The sequence below is a fragment of the Girardinichthys multiradiatus genome, chromosome 6 (genome assembly GCF_021462225.1).
Source record: "Girardinichthys multiradiatus isolate DD_20200921_A chromosome 6, DD_fGirMul_XY1, whole genome shotgun sequence".
Taxonomy (NCBI): Eukaryota; Metazoa; Chordata; class Actinopteri; order Cyprinodontiformes; family Goodeidae; genus Girardinichthys; species Girardinichthys multiradiatus.
Genome location: NC_061799.1, coordinates 11,422,495 through 11,448,883, shown reverse-complemented (window position 1 = coordinate 11,448,883; position 26,389 = coordinate 11,422,495).

The following is a 26,389-nucleotide window of genomic DNA, read 5'->3' as shown; positions in this document are numbered from 1 at the left end:
GGAGGAGAAGGGAAGAAGAAGATTGTGATAGGGTGGGGAGGAGGGAGAGAGGGGATGATGGGAGGGAGACACATGAGGAGGAGGTGGAGGAGGAGGAGGAAGAAGAGGGAGATGGTGATAAATTGCTTTGAACTTTAATGGACGTCTCAGATGCTCCTCTGGTGATGCGTTCGGACAATACACAACATTACGGGCACACGTGAGGGCTGATTGCAGCTGACAGCAAAAGAGGCCCGTCTCCATCGACCTAGAGAGCGCGCCCACGCCCCCGTGCACACAGCATGATGTCCATAGAAAAAAAAGAGAAAGAAATCAACTACAGAAAGAAATAGGAATGGTTTAAGATAGAATGCACTGAGAGTTTCTGGCTAACATGCAATCATCAATTTTCTGTAAATCTTTGACCAGCTGGTACTAATTTGAACAGATTCCGCATACTCTTTATAAACTACCTCCTTCCTGGCAGTAGGCTAGTCTACTGCTGTAGGATGATTGTGATTGACATTAGAGAATGAGCGGTAGCCTACAGTAAACGTGTTCAAACTATATTTTAGAAGTCGCTGGTTTGCAGTTTAGCTTTTTATTTTTTTCTATTGTGTCCTTTTGGAAAATACAGCACCTGCGGACATGTCCCTCCGTTGCTCAGACATGTTAAACCATGACTCCTATTGGCCCTCTTTGGAGCTGCATCTTTAACCCAACTAATCTTGTGATTTCAAAAACTAAACATGTGCCCGAAGTGAAACAGGATTATTACTGTAATCAGTTAATTATTTTCCATCAGTTCCCAACAAGACAAATGTGGTGTCAAAACTTAAAGGGACTCCCAAAAATACCTTTTGGTTTGTCAACAATTTGTCACCCCACCTTGTGGTTCAGCTGCAACTGTCCAGAGAAGAAACGTAAGCTCCAGCAAAACGATTACTACCACTGCTGAGAGCATGTCAGACACGATTTTAGGCTTAGCAAATGAGCATTTTCATCATGTTTTATAATCACTCAGCAATTTAAAAGCATAGAAAATGATCAATATTGAATGAGATTATTTTTTGACTGCGTCTTTGTCCTTATCAGTGGAGCTGATGAGCTACAGTGAAGCCCAAGATTATTCATACCCCTGGGAGATTAATGTTTAAAGTAGTCATTTAATTTTACCAACATGCTTCATTTGACTGGAAGTAACATAATATTTTGGAGTGGCCCCGTCAGAATCCTGACTTGAATCTGATAGAGAATCTTTGGAGGGAGCTAAAGATTAGGATGATGGTAAAGAGGGCTTTCAACCTCAAAAACAGACACATAGCTAAATTGTCAAAACTCCAACAAAGTGGAAACATGCAAAAACCTGGTCAGTTATCATATCAAGGGTTTGATTGCTTAATGGCTATTAAGATCTTTCTTTAAGTGATGGATTGAAGAGATGAGGCTGTGTGGGATCTTTGGGAAAAGGAAGAGGAGCCATATGGCCAGGGTTGAGATCAGACAAATAAAATGTTGCTTTTTTTCTCCACAATGGTTAACCACGCACAAATGAATCACTAATGGAGATCCTATTCACAGTGACAAAACTATAGACACACGCACACAAACACACACACACACACACACACACAAACACACACACACACACACGCACATGCACAATGGCCAACATGAGAATAAAACTCAAAGACATTCACACAGAAGGAGCAATAAATGTTGACGGAGGAGGAGGAGGGGACCATGGGATGGGAGGGAAACATGGAGGATTGTTTGTGTGGCTGAAGATGAGTGTGTGTGCACAGGAGTGTATCACTAGAGCCGCCCCGCTGCCCTTCCATCCGACTGCCTCTCTGTGTGAGTGTTGGTGTGTGTGTGTGTGCGCAAACCTGTCTTTGTGTGTGCTTGAATGAGGGGTTTGTCCGTCAGTCTGTTGCCCTCTACTTCGCCAGATTTCTAATGATTTTCCAATGCTGATTCAGTTCTTGAATGTGTGTATGTGTGTGTGTGTGCGTGTGTGTAAATGTGCATCCATGGGCTCACTCAGCCTCTCTTTCTTCCCTCTCCCCTCCCAGCTATTCTTCACGGTGCTGCTTTGTGCTTCTTTTCTGTGTTTGTCTCTCAACAACAGCAACGCTACTTCAGCCCTGAACACAATAGCTTTCTCCATTCTGAACGTTCTATAAAGAGACAGCAGACAACATTAGATATTAAATACCTAAGCCTTTAACTACACCCTGTTTACAGTGCTTTCCACTGGTTCTCATCATTTCACAGAGTTTACCATAAGATTTACATTTCATTTCCTACCTTCCGCCCAGCTGTTGTTTTCTGATCATCTCAGATGGAAGTCAGCTTGCTGAAGCTTATCAGATTGACTGAGGTAGAGAAAAAGCCTCCCTTTTTCCCCTGATCATTTTGAAAACTTTTTGTGAAGGTACTTTTAAGGTTCCTTTCAAACCTGAAATATTGGCCAACAACAACCCTGAAATGATTGAACAACAAAAGGCCTTGATCACAACAAAAATGACAAACCATGTTCAATATTTCTGACGCAAACATGGAAAGTGCAAAAGCTTGAGTTTTTCTGGTTCTGATGGTTCCTTAGAAATATAGCAATTCTTTTTATCCAGAAGGTCTGCTTTGAGATGTAGTACATTCCCGATGTTTTTTACACCTTCTGTCTGTGGTGATTCAATAGTAACATTTTTTCATTGCCTCCCAACTCATTTCTGACCTGAAGAGAGGATAAAATAGCATAAGGCTAATATTTTATTCCACTTCTTGTTTGAATAATTATAATTTTTTATGCTTTCCACAAATCAATAATCAGTTCAGGTCAGAATTATATATTCAGGCTCAAAGAACATACAGCCTCATCAATATTCGGTTAAATTTGCCTCTACTTCGCTTTTTTGTAGCCATCAACAATTATCTGACATAGTTCTAGCTGCATATTTGACCACTCTTCTTGGCAGAAATGGTAGAGCTAATATAAAGTGGTTGATTGGTTTCTGCACAGACTGGGCTATAAAAGCATGAAAATGGCTGAACTCCCTCATCAGCATTCAGTCATTCAGCTCTGCTGAGGTAACGAGCCATTCATTTCATTCAGGTGTGTTGGAGAAGGGTTGGTATCTAAAAGTTGCAGTTTAGTAGCTCCGGATGATTGGAGTTGGGTACCCCTGGGATAGACCAACATAAAGTTGTACATAATTTCAAAAGTGTGTCATGTTCTGTTGAGAAGTTGGACACAAATGTACACAAGAGAGTGGGAGCTTCATATTGGACATAATGGTGATTTATTGGGAAACTTAGAGGAGGAATAGGCATTAGAGGACCGGGGAAGTATCTGACTGGAACAGTAAAGCAATATTGATACTGACTGGATTCAAGGTGTCGGGGAAGTGACTGAAAAACAGGACAACCAGGTGAGACTAATCTAATGGCCCTTTTCCATTAGTACCTACTCTACTCAACTCGTCTCAGATCAGCTCTACTCTGCACTCTGGATCGCCAATTACAAGGTGGCCTCACACTCTGGAAAATGAACATGACGTGATTTGTACTTACAAAAACACAAAGGCCTTGACTGCTGTTCAGTCTATGGCTGTTGTTAGACATGTAGTAAAAGAAGAAAGCCAGAGAAGGCTGCGGGCAGCAAGATGAAGCATCCGACCAGGTACTAAAAATAGTGGCGGTTATGTGGAAACTCTGGAATGGAAGTAAGTAGAACCATGCCGAACCAAGCAACACTGAGAAGGGACTACTGTAAAAGGGCCATAAAATTGAAGAACTGAGGAGAGAAACTGGGGGGCCATGCAATAGGACACAAAACTCCTACTAAACCAGAAGCAAAGACACAAGGAAGAATGGTAATGCTGTAAGTCACAGACGAAAAACTTATCACAATCCCAAAATGACCAAAATGTAAAACCAAAGTGACTTACTAAACACAAAGAGCCGTGGATCATGACAAAATGATGGAAAACTCTTTGTGGATAATGGCTTTGCTTTAGTTACAGCTGCAAGTCTTTTGTGGTATGTCTCTGCCAGTTTTGCACATCTAAAAGCTAAACGTTTGAGAAAAAATTGTTTCTGTCCTAAACGGCACCCCATACTTTTCTCCCACTCCTCTTTGAAAAATAGCTCAAACTCAGTCTGACTGAATCCACATAAATAAACTACTTCATTGTAACTCTTACTGTCCAGTAACCACCTGTGTGTGTGTGTGTGTGTGTGTGTCTGTCTGTCTGTCTGTCTGGCAACCATCTATATGGCCTAGTCCAAGAACCTGGTCTCCTTGATGCTGGTTGTTCTCTACTTTTCTCCTACAAACCTTTGAGGCCTTCCCAGAACAACTGGATTTATACTGACATAAATCTTCAGCTGGACTATAATTACTAATTAGGTGATAAATATGTAATATGATACATTGACATTTGGGGTTGTAATGTGAGGAAATGTGGAAAAGTTTCCAAGACACTGTACATGAGGTAAGACAATCTTTGGTGTTGTCCTTGTAAGCGCAGTCTTATGTGATGATTGTTAAGCAAAATTTTTAATATGAATCTTTAAGGTATTTAAACAAACTGTTGAACAGGATGCAACAAAAGCCAGTAATTAGTTCCAGTTAGTTAATAAAATATTGACTGAATATCTAGCAATAACATCAGGAATTTACGGTTTATAGTGAACCATTAAAAAAAGGAAAAAAAAAACAAACTTGTGTTGTCTTGTGGCGGTATGAACTGACAGCTGACACGTTTGAGGCTCTGCTAAGTAGGTCAGAACTATGAAGGTTTTCACTGAAAAGGAGAGAAGACATGTTGGGAAGTCGGTGAGGTGGCAGACAAGCCCCCAAAGTGACTATTGAGTCTGTGTGTGAATAGAAGATGAGGTCTGAGAGCTCGTATCAGCCTGAACAAGAATCTGAATGTTTTATTGCAAGACAATAGGGATATATTTGTGTTAATGTTTCATGGCCTTATGTTTATAAGACGCTCAATGCAGGTGACTGCACACTCGGCCCGTTTGCACAGCTTAATGAAGCTTTGAGGTTTCAGAGAGAGTTGTTGTGAGCTTAGTAATGCCTCACTTCCTTTACCGCGGGTGTATTCACAGGAGGATGACCTGTGAGCTCTAACGTGTGGCAGGCGTTTGTGCGTCAAGTCGTATGTGGGCTTCTGAGTGGGTGAGGTGGGTAGCAGCAGTGGGGTCTATGAAAGATTTAACTCCTCTAGCTGTATTGTTGAGGAGATAACAAATGTTTTCATTTAGTGATCATGCATGAGTTATAACTCCCAGGACATTTGGTGTGTTTCTACATGCATATATGTGCACCAGGCATGATCCAGTTAGTAGTACCAAAGTGTACCAAGTACTTCAAAAGTTAAGGTACCAAAATCACTAAAGTTTTCCATCATATCATTCCTTTAAATGAGATGCCAAAGTAATCAGAGTTTGTCCATCAATACGGGGGAATCAAAGAGTAACACCCAGCTCCTTTATCACATGTTGCTATGCACTGCGAGTCAGCTGGCCGAAAAGAGGCTTCTACTCCTCATCTTCCCTTACAATAAGGACAAATTCAAGTGTCAAGAAATGTTTTTGTTGTTGAAACTAAAGTAATGCAACCTGTCACACACAATCAGTAAACCCTGTTTTACTGTTGATAATCTAACCTATAAGGGCTGTTTTTTCTTACAATAAATTAGAAGGTATATAGCATAAAGTAAATCAGTCTCATAAATATACATTTTTGAAAACAAATAAGTGCTTTTTCCAGTTTGCGTGAAGGTTTGTAATATGGACTGCTTGTTAGATTATTCAAACAAAAATGTGTTTTAACATGAATAGGCTTGATGATTTATTTGATTGGTAGCATATGTCAATAAAAATATTGTTAGTTGGGAATAACATTTCTTTTTCTCTACTAAAAACAAAATGTGTGAAAAAATTATAAAATATGACGCCTGCTTTGTCTGTGAAGGTCTTAATGAAAAAAGATCTATCAAGTGTAATAGAACACATAAAACATGGACTTCCATCATAACTTTTCAGGTCCATCAAACATTGAGGTAGTCCTATGAAATGTTACGCTGTTCCTATTTGTTCAAATGTGCATTGACCTTATCAAAATGAACTAAAACCAAATATGTCGTGGCTGGAGTGTTTTCTGTGTACTGTCTGTGTTTTGGCTCCTAGGCACTAGTGTTCAGCAGTGGTGGTGACAGGTGTTTCTCATCCCCGGTGATTGAGTCCTGGAGTACTTAAGCAGGAGGCAGCCAGCATCTCATCGCTCGAGTATTAGCCTCTGTGGTAGCTACTCAGCCAACCTTAGAACCAAGTTTAAGTGTACTTTGTCTTCGGCTTTGTTTAACCTTTGTTTAACCTCCTACAAGACGACCAGCTATCGCTGAACCCAGGAACCCACTCCAGCTTGCTGTTTCCGGACTCCAATCATTGCTGTTCACTCAACCATACCTGTCCACCCTCCACCACACCGCTGACTCTCCGCCTGCTCTCCAAGCACAAGCCCAAGGAACTAGAAAACTATTGGACTTACCGTCTTTGTTTCCTTCGCTGTTTCCTCCGAATCCCTCTCCTCCTGGTGGATAACCATTCTCCCTCCTAGTAAGATACATAACACAGTTAACATCCCGCTTAGTTTACTGTTTCACTCACCTGTCATTTCCTTTCCTACTGTTGTGCCTGCATTCTGTTCTGTTCCAGTCTCTTTAATAAACTTTTCAAACTTGTACCTGTTTCCCTTGAGCGTTATTCTGCATGTGGGTCAGACTCGTGCACAAAACTATGACAGAATACTCGAGCCAACCCAACACAGCAGAGGCGCTCAAGGGAATTCTTTCTGACCACACTCACCTCATTCAGTCTCACGATTCCACCCTACGCTCTCTAGCCTAACAGCAATGCCAGACAAATCAACAGCTTGAACAGGTAACCGCCATGTTGCAGCTTTCCCTGAACAAAACCCAGACTCAGCCGTTAGAGGCTGCAGTAGCCAATCCAGAGCCCCAGCGTCTACCTTTTGCCTGTGACGTCATTTCCCCCAGTCCTGAAATATATTCTGGTGAATCCTGTGATTGTAAAGGCTTCTTGTTGCAATGTGCTTTAGTGTTTAATCGTTCTCCCCATTCATTCCCTCATGACGATTCCAAGATTTCATATATTATTGGTCTTTTGTCTGGAAAAGCACTAAGATGGGCTGAGTCCCGTTTTCCTAGTTGTGCCCAGTTTGGTTTGCACGTTTTCTTTCTTAAGTCAGTGTTTTTCCATGCTCTTGATGAAACTTTAAAGGATGAACTTGTTTTAGTGGATGAACCAGGCTTTGGAGGAGTTTATTGCCAAGGCCATTAGAATAGATAGTCGGCTGAGGGAGAGGAGGAGGCCCAGGAATGAGCGTAGCTACGTTAGAGTCTCACCTACGTTTTTCGCTACCTCTAACCCCAAGTCTCCTTCTCCTGAACCAGCAGGCAAGACTGCAACTATGCAGGTGGGTAGGGTGCGCCTCACCAGCATGGACAGGCAGAAGCGTTGGCAGGCCAGGCAGTGTTTTTACTGTGGCTCCTTAGAACATCTTATAGCAGACTGCCTTACCTGTCCGCCTCGGCCAGGTAGGCCAGACTAGAACACCCGAATCCCTTATGGTGCGTTCACACCGAACGCGGATTCTGCGATAGGAGCGGCTGATTTACATGTTATCCCTATGAAGAAGCGCGTTCAGGAGCGGTGTGAGGCGGTGCGAAGGAGACAAAGGACGCGGTGTGAAAGGCGCGCCGAGCGAAGCGAGAGCGGAGGACGAGTTGAAAATTTGAACTTTTTTCTAAATTCGCGTCGCGTCAACCAATCAGGGACTGGATGTGGCTGTAACGTAGGGTGAAGGACCACAGCGGAGAAGAAGCGATTGTCAGTGATGATGGAGGATAGTGGCGGTGTGCGGTAAGCCAGAGTTGTATGACTCAACTAATTATTTTTACCGAGACAAGTACAGAAAGGACCTGGCCTGGAGAAGAGTCAGTGAGGAGACTGGAGTAGCAGGTAAAACCTTAAAATAGCGCCTTTGTACTACTGTCTTTTTATTTATTTACTCACCGAAGACAGATGGACAGGAGTTCAGCAGCGGGGATACAGCGCTGGTAGTTGCTGTCCCGGAGGCCGATTCGTCTCCCAACGTGGGACAGCAGATCTTCGAACTGGGTCCTTGATAGACGGAAGTAACGCTGAAATCGACCATCATCCAGACGCAGCTCCTGGAGTAAGTGGTGGTACTCTCCAAACTGTTTCCGTCCCTGAAGAATCTCGTGAACCCAGGGATGTCGACGTCGGCGTTTTTCGGCTCTCCACAGGTAAAACACCAAAATGAGGTCCGTGAAATCCATGTCCGTCATGTTCAGTTGATAACAGCAAGCAGCAGATGGAAGCTCCTCCTATTTGATGACGCAGCGAAGCGTTGCCGCTTGTTGCCATCTGTTCTTGCGGAATGTCAAGCGAGCAAAGGCACACAAATAATGCGAAATATTCGCAGAATCCTCGTTCGGTGTGAACGCACCATTAGATTTTGCTTTACTGCCACGCTACTACTAGTAGCCAACAGGTCCACAATCTTTCTGCACTGGTAGATTCAGGAAGTGAACTAAATTTTATTGATTCTGGTTTAGTGAAAGCCGCCAGGATAGAGACTGTGCTTTTAGCATCACCACGTCTTGTGACTCCCCTAAATGGACAGGAACTTTTTCATATCACTCATCAGACTAAGCCTATTATGCTCCTGTTATCTGGAAACCAACGTGAATTAATTTCTTTTTTACGTTTTTCCTGTAGCTACGCATGCTTTGGTGCTGGGTTTCCGTTGGCTCAGTAGGCACAATTCTAACCTGGATTGGGTCAAGGGTAGAGTAGAGTCCTGGTCCACCAGTTGCCACACTACCTCTTTGCAATCTGCAGTCGTTCCTACTCCTGTTGACCCAGCGGTAGAAGAGAGCAAGTTTCCGAATCTGTCCCGGGTCCCTCAGCTATTAAACAAGCCTTGCTGAACACCTTAAACAGGTGTTCAGCAAGGCTAAGGCGCTTTCGTTATCTTCTCACAATTGTTCCATAGATTTACTTCCAGGAGTCACTTTGCCCTCTAGTAGACTGTACCCCATTTCTAGACATGAGCAGCAAACTATGGAAAAGTACATCAATGAGTCTTTAGCTACAGATCTAATTCGTCCCTCTTCTTCCTCCCTCGGTGCGGGTTTTTTTTCGTCAGTACGAAGAATGGCTTCTTAAGGCCCTGTATAGATGATAGGGGGCTTAACAACATTACTGTTAAAAACAAGTATCCCCTACCTCTGCTCTCCTCAGCTTTTGAACCGGTGCGTGAAGCCACAGTGTTCACCAAACTAGAAATACCTACCACCTAGTTAGGATCCGCCAGGGGGATGAGTGGAAGACGGCTTTTAAAACGCCGCTCGGGCATGTTGAATATTTAGTAATGCCTTTTGGCCTCTGCAATGCCCCTGCTGTCTTCCAGACACTTGTTGACATTCTCAGGGATTTTTTGAAAATATTTGTGTTTGTTTACCTTGACGATATTTTGATTTATTCCAAGGACTTGAAGACCCACCAGAATCACGTCCATTTGGTGTAACAAAGACTATTGGAGAACAGACTGTTCGTGAAAGCGGAGAAGTGTGTGTTTCACCAGACTACTGTAACTTTCTTAGGTTTCATTCTAGAGGGTGGACAGGTCCGTGCAGACCCGGAGAAGGTGAGGGCAGTGCTGGAGTGGCCTGTTCCAGATTCAAGGAAACAGTTACAGAGGTTCCTCGGCTTCGCCAATTTCTACCACCGTTTCATCCGGAACTATTGCCAGACGGCAGCACCCCTAACGGCCCTAACGTTCACCGTGGTCACCTTCCGTTGGAACTCCGCCGCGGACCACGCCTTCCGCGTGCTACAGGAGAAGTTCGCCCAGGCACCTGTCCTCAAGCATCCGGATCCCTCCAGACAGTTCGTTTTGGAGGTCAACGACTCGGACACTGGAGTGGGAGCTGTTCTCTCACAACGCTCCTCTGATGATGGCAAACTGCACCCTTGTGGGTTCTTTACGCATCGGCTAGGTCAGGCCGAGCGAAATTATGATGTAGGAGACAGTTTTTTAAAGCAAGTTGTTGTTTCCTGTCACAGCTGCTGATCAGGCTCACCTCCTTTTTTGAAATGACATCACAAACTCACACAGTGACCCATGACTGCTGTGAGAGGTTGAATATACCGTATACATTCCTAAGTATTAGCTCGTCTGCTTTCACACACATGAACTTATTTGAGATCCAATTCTAATCCATTATGTTTAATATGATGTCAACCCATTCTTTGAACTATAACTGGTTTAACTCTTCTGGGACGGCTCTCTACAAGAAGAGTGTTGATAGGAACTTTGGACCAATGTTCCAGAAACACATTTCTGAGGTCAGACACTGATGTTTGGAAAGAAGGCCTGGCTCCCAGTCTCTGCTCTATGTAATCCCACAGATTTTCTGTCAGGCTGATGTCAGGACTCTGTGCAGACTAGTTAAATTTTTTTCACACCAAATCTTGCTCGTTTGTGTCCATGTTGGAACAGGAAGGGATCATACTCAACGTGTTCCCAAAAAGTCTGGAGCATGAAATTGTCCAAACTATCTTGATGTGCAACAAACTTGACCCAATGCAATCAGGCAAGTGCTGTTCTCCTGGCAACTGCCAAAACGAGACTCATCTATTGGATTACCTGACAAAAAGACATGATTCAACATCCAAGAGAACATATTTCTACTGAACTACTGAACAGGTCAACTTTCTGTAGAAAGTTGACCTGTGTGCATCCTGCACATTAGCATTTGCTGACCACACTGTGATTTTACCACCAACCAGTTGCTTTCACTTTGTCATAATACCACTCACAGTTGTCTAGCACTGCGAGCCCATGCCCCACCTGTTGCTGGGGAATGTCCATTAGTTTCCTGAAAATAAAGAGGCTCCTGCATTTGTCATTACTTATCTGCTTTTTTTTCTTCAAACAAACGCAATTCACCATGAAAAACATTGATTTAATTTCTTGTGTAAATGCAGTGACGCCTTGAAACCATTTGATGAAGCTTAAACTGTGAGACTATTGCACAGGCTAATGACTGGTGTTGGACCACTTGTTTGCTGAGTATTGGATTATCTGCACGTTGTTGGACATCACTGTGCCCCTCCAATGGCATCGGCCATTTTGTACCCAGGACAGCCCGCTCCTACATATCCCATCGAGCATTGCGACTGATATGACTGGGCGTCCCCAGTCTGACGTCACAGGGTGCTATATAGGAAGGCGCTCATGTTTGAAAGCTTGCCTTCTGCTAGAAATCGATCTGGTGATTGAAGCGCGTCACTTTAAGAGAAGAACTCTGTGCGGAGTTTCATTCATTCTCTCTCGTTGGACAACGAACCATTCATAACTGAAGTTTTGGACTAAGAAGGCCAGAGATTTCACTTTGCCGATCGAAGACGTGAGTTAACACGTAACTGGAGACACGGAGTTTCGGAGAGACAAACCGCTACCGTGTTTCATTTTCAAGTCGACTTTGATGGTCAGATCATATTTTTCCTTTTTGTCAAGAAGACCAAAGGACAAAGACTGACCGTTCCCCTGAAGTTAATTGTGGACGCACATTAACTTAATCCCACTTTTCCTCGCTCGAATTCCCTCACTCGGAAGAAGACGACACAAGTAAAACCCATTTTTTTTACATTTCTTTATTAGAAGGCCTGGGCAGGGTCAGAGGTTGTAGAAGCGATCAGAATCGCTGGTTAGGATCTCATGTGTTCTGAATAATATGTGCATGTAACCTTGCTTGTTGAAACTTTGATGTGTTATGTAATATCGGGACCCGCCGTGTCCTCGAGCTGTTTGTGTTTACTATCTGAACGCGGGTGCGTTGCAAGACTGGACTGTTAAGACGACCTCATGGTAAAATTCTCCATTTTACCTTTGTCTTCAATCTCACTGTGCTAGCTTGCCGCCAAAAGTTATCAATCCTTTGTGTTCAGGAGTAAAGGGGGAAGTTTTATGATGAGAAGATCATAAAAAAGACTCTAAGCTGCGCTCCAACCCCCCACCAGTCATCACCACACCCCCCTTTCATATCCTCTCCCTTCGTCTGTAGTGCCATAAACTGCTGGTTGACTCAACACATACCCACTACCATTTGTTGATTTTGCTTATTTAGATGTGTTACCCCTGTGTGTGTAGAATTTTGCATGTTGAGTAGGTGAAAATTTATAAATATTCACATAGATAAAGAGAGAGCGTTTGGTGTTTCATTGTGTGCAAAAGTTATGTGTCAGTCAAAATAAGGTTCAAGTTCCACCCGTTTCGGCAGAAACGGTCGATTAAACAGTGACATCTCCGGCAATAGTTATTAATTATTACGGAGTATTTAACGGTTGTAATTGTCAGAGGCGTTGAGCCACAATTACAACACCAGAAACCTCTCTGGTCTCGATTCGTAAATGAGGATTTTTGGTTAAGAAGTTGATTTTGTCAGATTATGATTTGTAATTATAATTATTGATCAAGATTATTCAATCAATAATCATAAACCCAACACTGGTGTGCTTGTTAAAGCAGCAACAAATGAGTCTGCTGTGCCGAGGCTTTTTATGTCACAGGTGAACGTGTACGGACAAGTTGCTGCTGGGCATACCACAGTTTGATGTGATTCTTCCTTTCAGCCCTTCACACAGACAAGAAGGTGGGGAGAAACACCAGTAGACACACATGAACAGGGAGCTCTTCATCCAGCTGATCAGATACATGACTTTAAGCACAGACAGAAGGTATTCCTCCTCGGAGAGCCATGAATTTCTAAGAGCACAACTAAATGGAGCTGACTTTCCTTAGTGTACACCTTTAAAGCTTTTGTTATACTGAATAAATGGTAACAACAATGGGAAACAGTGCTTGTGTTTAACTGTGTGTGTCTGTTTGTGTGTCTGTATGTGTGCAACAGCGTTGAGCAGCAGAGCCCTTCAAACCCAGGGTCTAATCAGTCCCCCATAGTCCACCCACACAACTGCTCTCTGCTGCTCATCTTCTTCTCGTCCCCTCTCCCCTTCCCATGGTCTTGCCATTGCATTCTTCTGCTCTCCTCTCCTCCTGACCCCCTCACAAACCCCCTCCCACCTTCCCTGGCCCCTCTTCTTCCTGCACCTCCCTCGAAGTGGTTTAGGTGGTGGTGGGAGGATGAATGGTGGCAGTAAGGGAGAAGGAGGGGGACCCTTGGGATCGGTAGGCACAGCAGCAGAAGTTTAACTTTGAGGTCAGCCTAGTGCGTTCCCTGTCCTGGTGGGGGAATGTCGGCGGGCTGATCTGGGATCTGTGTCCCCTGGGAACGGGCGGTGACAAGGCTGCTGGCGAAGGCTCTGACGGTGCTGAAATATTAAAGCTAATGGGACTGTGGCGAGGCCCACTAGCATGTGGACTTTGCATGTGTGTGCCAGCGTGAGCTTGTGTTGCTCATGAATCGCAGCCACTTGATGTGAAGTGGAGTGAACAAAGTGGAATGGAGATGGATAATGCATTACACTCCAAAACAGTGGCATGGAAGAATGAGCTGGAGCCATAACAAAGCAAAACTTTACATCAGAGCGCATAAAGGGACGGAGCAGAGGAAGGGAAATTGTTAAGAAACAAGGTAGAGATAGGGAAAGAGAGAGGAAGACAGGAAAACAGAACAGGAAAGATGAAGGAGAAAGGGATGCAGTTTATTGCAAAAGTATTCATACCATTTGTACATTTTCACATTACAACCACAAACGTTAATGTGTTTAATTTGGATATTGTGTCATGGACTGATATAAAGTATAAGTGTAAGTGTATAGTGCAAAAAGGGAAAAGGACAGTTTTCAACTTTTTCTAAAAATGAAAATCTGTAAAGTGTGGCATTGGGATCCAGTTCTCCATTGTCAATCCTTTGTAGAACCATATTTTTCTGCAGACACACATACAAGTCTTTAGTGGTGTCTTCCAGCTTAAGCTCAGTTAGAGTGGATGGAGAACTCTTTGCACAACAAAAAGTCCTGTCACTGATTATCACTTGTTTTTCTGCTGGAATGTGAACTCTATTCTAGTCTTAGCAGCATCTAAGACGTTTTCTTTCAGCATTGCTCTGTGTTCAGCTCTCTGTTTGAACTTTCTGCTGGTCTATCATTAAGAATTCCAGTGAAATACATTGAGCGTTCCCACAACATGATGCTCCCAACACAGGGTTTCACCAAAAGGTTTAATTTTGGTCTTTAGTGACCAGAGTGCCCTTTTCCACAATTTGGCTAAGCCTCCCACAGGGTTTGTGGCAAACTGAAAATGGTACATTTATTCTTGCAACACTTTCTAATAGTTGTCCTTTTAAACTGTGACAAGGTAACTCCTCTTGGCTCATTAAATCTTTTGTTACCTGGCCTGTCAGATAAGGTAGACAGCCATGTCTTGTTAGGTTTGCACCTGTCCCTTCCTTTATTTCTAGTTCTTAAATGATGGACTGAACAGCAATCCCAGAGATTTTTAAGATTGAGATATTGTTTTATGACCTAACCCCACTTCAAACGTCTCCAAAACTTCATCCCTGACCAGTCTGGTGTGTTCCTTGGTCTTCATGATCCTGTTTGTTCACTAATGTTTTCTAACAAACCTCCAAGATCTTCACAGAACAGCTTTATCTATACTGAGATTCAACAAAACACAGGTCAAATCTACTAAGTTATGAGCACTGGATTTCATTTAGAGGTATCAGCATAAAGGGGGCTGAATATGAATAGTTTTCAGATTTTTATCTGTGAAAAAAATGTAAACCATTCGTTCTTTTCCTTCCACTTTCACAATTTTAACTACTTTGTGTTGGTCTATGCCATAAAATCCTAATAAAACACAATGAAGGTTGGAATGTGACAACATGTGGAAGGTTCTGTATGTAGGTAAAAAGATGATGAAGGAAGTGAGGAGAGGGAACGAGAGAAGAACAAAGTGAGAAGGGAGAGTTGCACATATGAATTAGAAAAAAATGAGAACGTTAAGATCCTTCAGCTGCCAATAAGTAGGAACACATACTCTAACACACACACACACACACACACACACACACACACAAACACCCCCCCCCCCCCCCCCCCCCCCCCCACACACACACACACACGTACACACACAGAGGCTCGGAGCTAACATACACATTGCCTGGAGCACAATACAGCTCGTTAGTGGGTACAAGCTCAAAATGAGTCCCTCTCCCTCTCTCAGCCCCTCCATCTCTCAAGCACTTGTCAATGTTATTATTTCCAAATGAATACTCACCAATGCAGTAAATTGTTTGACAGAATATACTATAAATACACGGTGTGTGCTGTATGACAAACAACGAGCGCCACGTTTGCAAAACAGCGAAGTATACACTGCTACATGTTTGGGGGAGGAAGAACACGAACAACAATTAAAAATGAGGTGGTAGGTTGAGAGCGTGCATGAGTGCGGGTGTGTGTGTGTTTGTTGGAAAACACCCACAGCAAACAGTTGTTCATGTGAGACCTGAAAGAAGAGGGTTGAAATTAGTGTTGCTGTGTGCAGCTCGTAGGCATTCGGTTAAATTATGGATTTCAGCACTTACTTTATGTCACTCCCTCCTCTTCTCTCTCTCTTTCTCTCTCTCTCTCTCTCTCTCTCTCACACACACACACACACACACATGTGCGTGCACACACACACACACACACACACATAGACAAAAGGTGGGTGTGGGATATTTTTGCTGTAAGATATAGACAGAGCACTGTTTTATCACAGCCGTTCCAATGTTAATTAAAATCAGACAGACATTCACAAAGAAATAAGTTGAGACAAGAGCTGGAAAGTAGGCCACGCTTTGGAGGCTCTGTCTGTCCCACGGATGAGAAGTGACTGACAGGGCAGGAGAGGAGAGGACAGGAGAAGGAGCTGACCCCCATTGTTTGTTATCCCCCTGACAATCCACAGAAACAGCATACTGCCATGCCAGTGTGTCACGCACTGTGCTTGTCACCTATCAAGTCTCTGAAGCAAAGAAGTGGGCCACAGACTTGACTGCTTACTAATTCCTCCCATTGCACCTCATCCAAGGTCTCACCAGGGCAGTCTGTGTCGACCTGCATAAGACCCGCGAACTTGTCTGCTGCCTGCAAAACGAAGCTGCTCGGCCCTGCCGGTGCTCCATGCCTTGTTAGTCTGGGGTAAAACACTGGCAGAGCGATGCATTAAGACTCTGTGTGAGGCGCCGTCGTTGTCCCCTGAGTTGGTCATACGAGCAAATTTGCATAAGCTGCCTTTTATTCAAGCGACGCTCACGCACACACGTAACCACCCACAGTAAGCGCGGATGTGAACACGCGAGCCTTCCCATCGGCCCTCAAGGAGATCCATGCACATACCTCATTTCCCAAAAAGCCCACCCTTACGTGCCGGGTAAGATTCAAGGATTTAAGAGACTTTGCCTGCCAAAGGGAACTGTGCTGGATTTCATCATTTGAATATGATATTCATACGCCTAAGGAAAATTAGCTGGTTTCCACTGATAGAAATAAGATGGAAAAGTATTCTGCTGTCATATATATATCAGTAAATTGACACTGATGTAGAAAAACGAAGTAGGATGAATACATTTGTCAATATAAAGGAGACATTTATTTATAGATAAAACTTGTTTTATTCAAAATCTATTATTTCATCTAGCCAAAACATTTTTTACCAAGTAAAGTAGATCTTGGTAAGGTAGTTTGTTCCAACAAGGTCCTAGATTCTGAACGTATACAAGTTTATTACTGTGTACTGGAAGAACTGCTGCAGTATTTTCTGGTTTTGGTAGAAAGTTTCACAGATTAACTTTTGACTAACACTCTTTGTCCAAGTCAGTTTGCACATTCAGGCAAAGAAGGTTTTATAATTGTAACTATGGTAGACAGAGGTAATACATCCGTCCATCCATCCATTCGTTGCCACAGGGAGCTGGTGCCACATTCATTGGTTGAGAGGTGGGGTACACCCTGGACAGGTTGGCAGTCTATCACAAGAATTCATATTTAGGTTTAAAACGTTGTAACTACACTGTAATAGTGGCAAGGATGGCAAAGTCAGAATTAAACAAGTCATTCTCCTAATTCTAATGACACAGTGATAAGACTACATGCCAGTGAGATGAAAGAGGACCATCATTATTACCATCTACAAGAAAGGAAACAACCAAGAGTACAAGAATGACTGTGGTGTCAGCCTCATGTGAGCAAACCAGAGAGAGGAGCAAGCTGGTTTCTCACCTATCTTAAGAGTGTTCAGACTGAACAGCTGTGGATGTTTCAGATTTCTTGACTCACAGGTAAAAGAGAAAAAATAACTTCAACATTCAAGGTCATCTGCCAATTTGTGGCCGCAGCTTTAGCTACAGATCCCTTCAATGGTGGATCTTAAACAAGTCCATTATCTTCCCACAGACCAAGATGTGCTTGATTGCACTGTAATATTCTCTGTCCTTCACTGTGGACCTAAGACCTGAATCATCCTCCAACAAGACCTGAAGAAACTTGAGGTATTTTAAACCCAGTGACTCCGCTAGATTCATGCTGTCTCTCTAAAAGACAGAATTACACTTGACATGATCTGAAAAAGTTGCCAGCACTAACCAGATGTTGAAGAACATGTCATTGTTGATCAGCCTCTGCTGAAGAAAAGTTTTAACTGTCTTTACTCAGTAGCAAGATGCATTTCAAAAAATATCATTGCCAGACATACTTTGATTTGCCAAATAAGAAATGTTCTCCTGTACATTTATTATAGAGGTATTGGCTGCCATCTGCCCCTTCACCAGACATGTAGATAACTGCAAATCATCTCTTACTGTAGAAATGAGCTTATTTCCAACAGGTAGTCATCATTATATGTTTAATCTCCTCGGTCAATATAGATTCGAAATTCATCACTGATTCCTACTTCATTGAATTTTCCAAAGTTCATAGTTGCTTCTGTTTCAGCCACTGGAAGCTTTATGATTTGTTTATATGTTTATGACGGTTCTAGTTTGGCTTTTCTGTCTGTAAACCTAATTTTCTGTAGTTTAGTGACATTAACTCCTGTTTCTGCTTGTTTGTCTTTCATTTTGTTTTTGCTATGTGCTTTGAGTTTTCTGTCAGGATTCTTTTTAAATGGAGGACTTCCACACTATCCTAAATCAGGAAAGACTCAACCTAGGTCGGTTCAAAACAAAGGGAAAAGGTTTTTTTCCCCTTACAAGCAGATACCAGGTGTTAGATTAGTTTTTGTTTCTCTTCCCTGACAATAAACCCCAAAACTGTACAGTAGCTTACTTCTAACTATGTTTTGTGATTCAAATTTGATTTCAAAATATGTTGATAATTGTATGATGTCATGAGTCTTTTAATGCATCCGGTATTCCTAGAACCAGTGTTAGCAAAGTAATTTCAAAGTAAGATGAAACCCCTGCTGTGCTTTACTGTGGGTGGTGGTGTGTTTTTTTTAGCAAGTGTGTTATGCCATCTGACTGTTGCTGTCATAAACAATGCGTGCTCCTAAGAGTTAAATATTTCTTAGTGGAATTAAAGAAAATAGGTCAGACCATCCTTCCACTGAATGCTGGCCGAGTAAATCTTCATCGGTGCAGACTGAGCATGTGCATGACTTTGCATGAGGTTATGAAATGTCATTATTGGGTCATTGCTGCCACATTTGAGAAAATACTTGCATAAATGCTGTAGCAGTGGCGCATATGTGAAATAAGTATCTTTTAAGCATCTTTTTATGCAATAGAAATGGAAGGACGGTAATAGTGTGACAGGTTGATATGAAAAATAATTTTTTGCGACGTAAAACCACTAGGCTATAAAACATAAATATCACTGATTTTGTCTGTAATGTCTAAAACTTTAATCAGCTTTTCAGATAGAGTTTTGACATAAGCCATCCAGTCTGATCGTGTTAGAGTTCTCTGTGACATATGTAAATTTTGATCTTATACTGAATGTAGGCATGGAGTATACCAACAGATGTTGCTTAGCTGGTTTCCTTACGTTCTTAGCTCCTATATGGGATCTCTGTTCATGTTAGTCACTGAACCTCTGTCTGTTGAAACTGATATCTAGCAGTTCTGTCATTTGATTTAGTTACTTTGCATCATGCGGTCAATGTTCAGCTTTTCATACTCATCAAAATGCAGTAAGGTCCAAACTGTCATAGAGGGTTACTATATTTCACATGTCAAAACCATCAGATTTTTACCTTTACAACAAGCTGAAAAGTCTTTACCAGCTGACCAGTTGCAGATATTTCATGTGTCTTGTTAGGAGTTCAGACTTAAAGACTTGGCCAGTTGGCCCTGTGGGGTCTGCAGGCGGTGGGGGGTGGGTTGCAACAACAATATAAGTCCTGCTGTTCTGACTCATTCTGGAGCGTTTAGCAGGGAAAAACTCTCCGATAGCTTTTGTCTTGTATATGGCCTAGTGGCAGAATGGCTCAGCACGGCGCACCTTTGATGCTTTTGATGCGCCTCATTAACGGTTTAAATTTACACCTGCTTCGTGCATTCCTGCGGGACCCCTGCTCACGTGTGAGTGGGACTGTTTGTTCTGCATAACGAGCATCATGAACACCTCAATCTCTGATGTCTCAATAAAGCCGTAGCTAATTGGTTTTTAAAACATTTTTGTATGTGGTTGGAACACACCCTGCACTGGCATTTATATGTCTTTGAATTTACAGCAGCTTGCTTTTCTGCAGCAAATATGCTGCAATCCTGCTCCTGCTCTTGCTTTGTATGGTTACAGTAATAAGCTTTGTGAGGGTTAATTAGACTTGATTGATTAAGCGAAAGAATGACTAAACCAAGGAAATATCAAACATGGTTAAGACGTTAACTGAAAAGCAAAACTCAAGCAGAGAGTTCACTGCTGGAAGCCATTATTCTTCGTTAATAAATGCAAACATTTGTTCCTGATGGCTCACTTAACCTCTTAATTTATGTATTACTAGCAGAACCCAATTCAGAGGAGACCCATCGGTCAAACAGGCCTTAGCAGAAAAGCACTGCATGGCCCCTCTTCTTTTTTCATCCAGTCAGTACTCCCTGCATGCTCCTCCCAGCAAGAAGCACCGCTGCGCAGCCAGAACTGGCTCTCAAACGCTTCTAATTGTCCTGGCTATTGACAAGTCGGTTCCGGTGTGTTACTGATTTTCCGCTGCTTCGTGATGGCGCTCCGGCTTCAGTTTGGGACATCTGTGGGGGGTCAGGGGTGAGGGCAGCCCTGGGCTGTGTCCATCTGCCCAACAAATACTCACATCTTCAAAGACAAGCCTGCTAAACACCTCTAATAGCCTGTGTAACATTAGCATTATTAGCCCCAGAGCGGCCAACGTGAATAGCAACAGGAGAGAAAAAAAAAAGCTTATTAAGTTATCAATGCTGTACTGCCTATTTGAAATGATATCCACCGGGTAGAAAGAAAAATAATGACACTGAGCAAATTTCTCCCTATTATCTCAAACCACAGCACCATAGCCTGAGTGGCTTTTTCTGAGGATATCATTGAATCTAGGACACAGACATGAAAGAGCAGCTCAGAAATGGTTTCCTAATATTCTAAAAGGTCTTTAGGAGGACAGTTTTCATTTACTTATACCAACTCAGGCAGCTGTTTTTAAAAGATTAACTGCCTCAAATCCGAATGACTTTTAATGATAAAAGCAAATACAAATTAATAATAGAAAATTCATCAGTGTTATTCAGTGTTTATTGTGGATGGTTTTACCCAGCCATCAAACGGGCTTCTCTTTTGAGCTGTAGCATTCAGTCAGTGTAACTGTATTTGTGAAACTTAGAGGAATGAAAATGGTAACAATATATAGTTAAAAAAAATACAGAACAAGTTAAAATATTTCAAGTGTGGATCTGTCACTTTGCGTTCATTACTCTGACATCCCTAAATATAACCCAGTGCAACTAATTGCCTTCAGAAGTCACCTAATTAGTAAACAGTCCACATAGGTGTGATTTGATCCCAGCATAGGGTTCATGAACATTATGAAGACCAAAAAACACAGCAAAAAGTACAAGGAGAAAGTTGTGGAGAGGTTTAAAGCAGGGTTAGGTTCTAAAACAATATCCTAACCTCTGAATGTCTCATGCTGAACTGTCTATAAATGGAACAAGTATGGCACAACTACAAACCTTACAGGACATGGCCGCCCACCTAAACTGACAGGGCTATGGTGACTCTGGAGAAGGTGCAATGATCTACAGCTCAGGTTTGAGCAGTTGACAGAAAAACTATAAGTAGTGCACCCCACATATCTGGCCTTTGTTAAATGCACAGCCAACATGTGGAGGAAGGTGCCCTGGTCACATAAGACCAACAGTGAACTTTCTGGCCTAAATGGTTTGTGTGCATGGAAAATTAGGACTGCAAATCACCCTGAACCCAGGATCTGCAACTGTATCATGCAGTGTCATTCTGTGGGGACTCTTTCTTCAATAGGGATGGGAAAGTTGAGGTAATAGCAGGATGCATGGAGCTATATCCAGTGCAATGCTGTTATAAAATTAGTCACAGGCTGCAAAAGACTTGAGACTGGGGTGGAGGTGAACCTTCTAACAGGACAATGGCCCTCAACATAGTCAGAGCTACAATGAAAGGGTTTAGATCAATGCATATTTATGTATTAGAACGGTCTAGTAAAAGTTCAGACATAAATTTAATTTAGAATCTGTGGCTTTCTGTGGCAACTTTCAAGTCTTGAAAGTTGATGTTCATAAGCACTGTCAGACGAATCAACTTGAGCTTTAGCTATTTTGCAAAAAAGAATGGACGAAACCTTCAGTTTTAGATGTGCAAAGTGGGCAGAGATATACCCCAACAGACCAATTGCAAAAGGTGGTTCTACAAAGTATTGACTCAGGCGAGCTCAATACAAATGCAAGCTACATTATTCTATTTTATTTTATTTTATTCTACTTCACAATTATGTGCTACTTGGTGTAGGTCTGTAACACAAATTCCCAACAAAATACATTAAAGTTTGTAGCTTTAAAGTAATAAAATGTACTAACATTCAGAGGGCATGAATGCATTTATGCTCCTTCTGCACCCTCCCTTCCCTGAGGACATCTGTGGACCTGCTCAGAACTGTGTGGCTGGTTGATGAACATCGTACCATCAAGGACAATGGCCTCTGTGACAGTGCTTCATGGACTTACTTTGCACACACCGACATGCACACACACACATGCTCATATAAACATACGCACCCCTGACATACAGCCTTCGCCGCATCCCTGCAATATGTTGTCACATATATGTGTTGCTTATTTGTGCTGAGGTTTTTTTAATATCTCAAACTGTATCCTGCTAAGGATAAAGTGTGAAATATGATTTTTTCCCCCATCACTTACCTAATGGTCTTTCTTCTTATCCTCTTTTTACCTAATAGACTTTTAGATTGATCAGAAGGATTCATACATTTTTAGATTTCTTAGAAGGATTGTATTACAACTATTTCATACCAGTAAAAGCCAAACATTATGAGTATTTGAAAGTTTGGACTAAAACTGTTTTATACCAGTGATCCAGCTTAGAAGGATTCATAGATTTTCACATTATTAGAAAGATTGGATTAGAACCAGCTCTTACCAGTAAATCCCCAAGGATTATTAATGTCATTTCATTTGTTTTTCTGTTGTTGGATTTTCTGTATCATTGTAATGGTTTTCCTCATGTAGAGGGCCTTGTTGCTGAAAAGTGCTATATAAATAAACTTGACTTGACTTGACTTACAAGACAGAGTATACTAATTACTGAAGCTTTGAAGGTTTAGTGGGTTTATACGTATGTCTTCTTTCTTTGTTATGACAGAAGTGGCTTGAGATGGGGGAATGCAACACAACCTAAGCACAAATTATATTAAGAGCCTGTAGGAGACCAGAATATTTGGTAAACCTAAAACTTAAAAATAATGCAATGTTTTTCTTGCATCCTTCACACACAGGCTACTAAATGTGTTTACTATAGAGGATTTATATGTGCATATAGTTTGTTGACACCGCTGAGTAAAATGTTGTCACTACTGAAAGAAAATAATTTGATATAGTTGAAAGTTAACAGTTCCACTGTTTTCACTTCATATTCATGTTGACCTGGGGTATTCCACTTTCAAACATCAAACAAATGGTCAGTAGCTTTATTGATCATATCAGCCCCATGTTGTGCATTGCAACATATTGTCAAACCGGGTCAAAAACTGTAAGATTACTTCCTCTTTAAAGCAACAAAAATGTCACAAGCTCACACATTTATATGAATTGGTCACAAAATAATAGTTCGCCACAACATGCAACTTTGTGACCATTTTAAACCAATACCGAATTTTAACTTTGCATTTGGTGAGGATTCGATTTTTATACATTCCTAGCTGTTGTTGGGACCCCAGCCATGGATTATAACCAGGGGTGAAAGTAGTTTTAAATTCTTGCTGGTACTTAGGGGCGGAGCTAAAGGGGGGCCTGAGGAGGCAATGGGGGCATATATGCATGCAGTGGCGATTGCTCTAAGACTGCAAGGGAAGCTCAGCTTCCCCTAAAATGTCAAAAAATAAGTGATCAAATATATATTGTTGTGTGTACATGTCATTGACTAAATATGCACTACAACGCGCTCAACTTTTGTTCAGAATCAGCTTCTTATCACTGGTAATGACACGGCTTTCCTCTCACTCATTCCCGCAGCTTCACAGTGCTTTAAACAGTGAGTTCAACAGCGAAGGCAAAATGCTGGGTTTTGTTCCGCCCATTGGACGCTCAGCGTCTCTGGGGGTCTATGGGGCAGTGGGCTGGCCTCGGCCGGCCCGGACGCTCAGCTTCTGCATGATGATTGGATGATCTGTCTGAGGCTGAATCCCTTTTTGATTGACAGTGAAATGAGCGAATCAGCAATCTTGAAATTGAACTTCCCCTCCTTGAAAGACCAGCATCCGCCGGTGAGATATATAAGTTAATGTTCTCTGCAATGTGGTCAAGTTTTGATTTCATTTAAATTAAAAAATTTGACAGTTCGGTTGTTTTCGAGTTTTTTTTTTTTAAGTCTGTAGATGCTAAGTGATCTATAGTTCATCCTGTCCTAATGCAAACTTTTTTATGTCTGTGCACCACCTGTGTAAAATATCCCAGTCCATTTAATCGAAGGCACCGATCTCCTTGGCAACCGTTCTGTTTCGGAGGTAAGCGCGCATGCGCTCTCGTGTAGCGTATGTGAACTCTCTGGTCGTAACGGTGTTTTCGAGCTGTACTGTGTTGTTGTAATTCAGCAAAATAACATGAAACACAACTAGTTTCTCTCCCTTTGCTTTTAACTGGGGTATTTAGCAGCGAGCAGACAGACATTAAATGTAGCGGTGCTCGTTTTAAAGGCTAGCCGTTCATAAAAGCCTCGAACTCCGAGGGGAGAGAAGCAAAGCAGGAGCATTGAGGCTCCATCATAGCAGAACAGTTCAGAAACAATTTGGAATGAGGAGGAAAAAGCTATATTTATAAACAGATTAAGTCGTGTTTTAGACTGCCTATTGGTAGCGGATCTGATCTTTGTGTGCTCGTCGGTTTTTGCAGCCATAACTGGTTCTGGATGACGGCTTCATAGCAGACAGCCGTTCTTCCCTCTTCCCGGTACTGCGTACCGGCGCTGAATCTTTTAGTGGTACGCGGTACCGGACTGTACCGGCTCACTTTCACCCCTGATTATAACATGGATGAATGTGGACTCTGAACTGTACATAATCAAAAGCTAGTATTAACTTTTATGGAACTTTTAAAATCACATTAATCTCCTTCCTGCTCAGCCCAGGAAGAGGAGGAGTCAGAGCTGAACAAAAACGTTGTTTTCAACGCGTCAGCCGAAGGCCTTGAAACACCCCTCCCCACACACACATACACACATACAACTACTGACAGTAGCTGCCATGGTGGTGCCTTTGTTAATGCGATCATGTGGACAGTTTCACTTTTTAAAAAAACGCTGTTTTTAAAGTTAAGACAAATTTTATTTGAAGGTGGTTTTTAAACACAGATCGTCCATAACGTGTCATCAATGCTTATGCATTTTAATCCTTTTATTAATGGTATTTTAAAAGTACATGTGTCTGAGTTTTGGGAGTTTCTTTCTGTTCACCTGTTTACTTGCTACTAAGCCCATCCAACCTCTAGATGACACCAGACGCACGGTAGGAGCTGAGTCCACAGGTCTTCTCCATCAGCCTCATCAGAAGAGGAGCTTAAGAACCCAACATTGCCAACACTCCGGCGCCTGAGTGTTAACCTGCAGTGGTAACTCTAGCTGGCCAAGTCAAGTCGCCTTGCGATTATTTTCTGAGTACTTATCTTCTCGTGTCCTCCTTCCCAGGTTACCTCCAGTTCCGAGCTTCTGTATCCAGTCTGCGTATGCAGAAGATCCAGACTCTCTTTCCGCAAGATAACTTCACGGATTATCTTCTCAGCTGGCTGCATTTGGGTTTCAAGTCTCCTCAGGCTTCCTGTGAACAAACCTGGCTCATCCTCCACCATGCTACCTTCCAAGATCATCCACCTGGTGCCACCTCCATCTCAAGTGCAAATAAAACCGAATTACCTGGACCTTTCACTTACCCAACACGCTCCCGGAGTTTTCCATCATCTCACTTCTCCTCCCCCCTGGCGGATCTCCTAATCACCCTCTGTAAGCAAAAATATATCAAGATCAACAACCCAGAATATTACCTGTCACTTACCATTGAATCTTTTCTCCATACAGTGGCGAGTTCCTGTTTCTCCAGCAAACAAAATATTTCTTAATAAAGTTGTTAACACTTTTCCTGTTTTTCTCAGTGTATTTTTGCATATGGGTCAAAGCAGCTAGAAAAACAATGACGTGTTTGATTTTTAAGGAAGGTATGGGCTTCTCTTTTGTTAGCTCCAACAGCTAAGGTAACACGTACCTTATGACCGCCATGTTACGAGTCTGTTAAGAATCCTTTATCCAGAAATGCTGTTAGTTTCCAATCTAGGAAAATAACATTCCCCTAAATATTATTTTACTAAATGTGATAGCTAATTAAACACCAGTTAAAAATAATTTTTCCAGGAAGGTTTTTATTTCAAAGTAATATTTCCTTAAATATTACTCATTCTGCTTGGTAGTTTAGTTGAATTGTTCTAGTATAGTAAACAGTTTGATTGAAATATGTTTGACATAGAATTGACTTATTTTTACTAATTCTTGTATTTTAAGAAATTGTGTTAATTTATTACGTGTGTGCAGAGTTTTGCGGTTCAGTAAT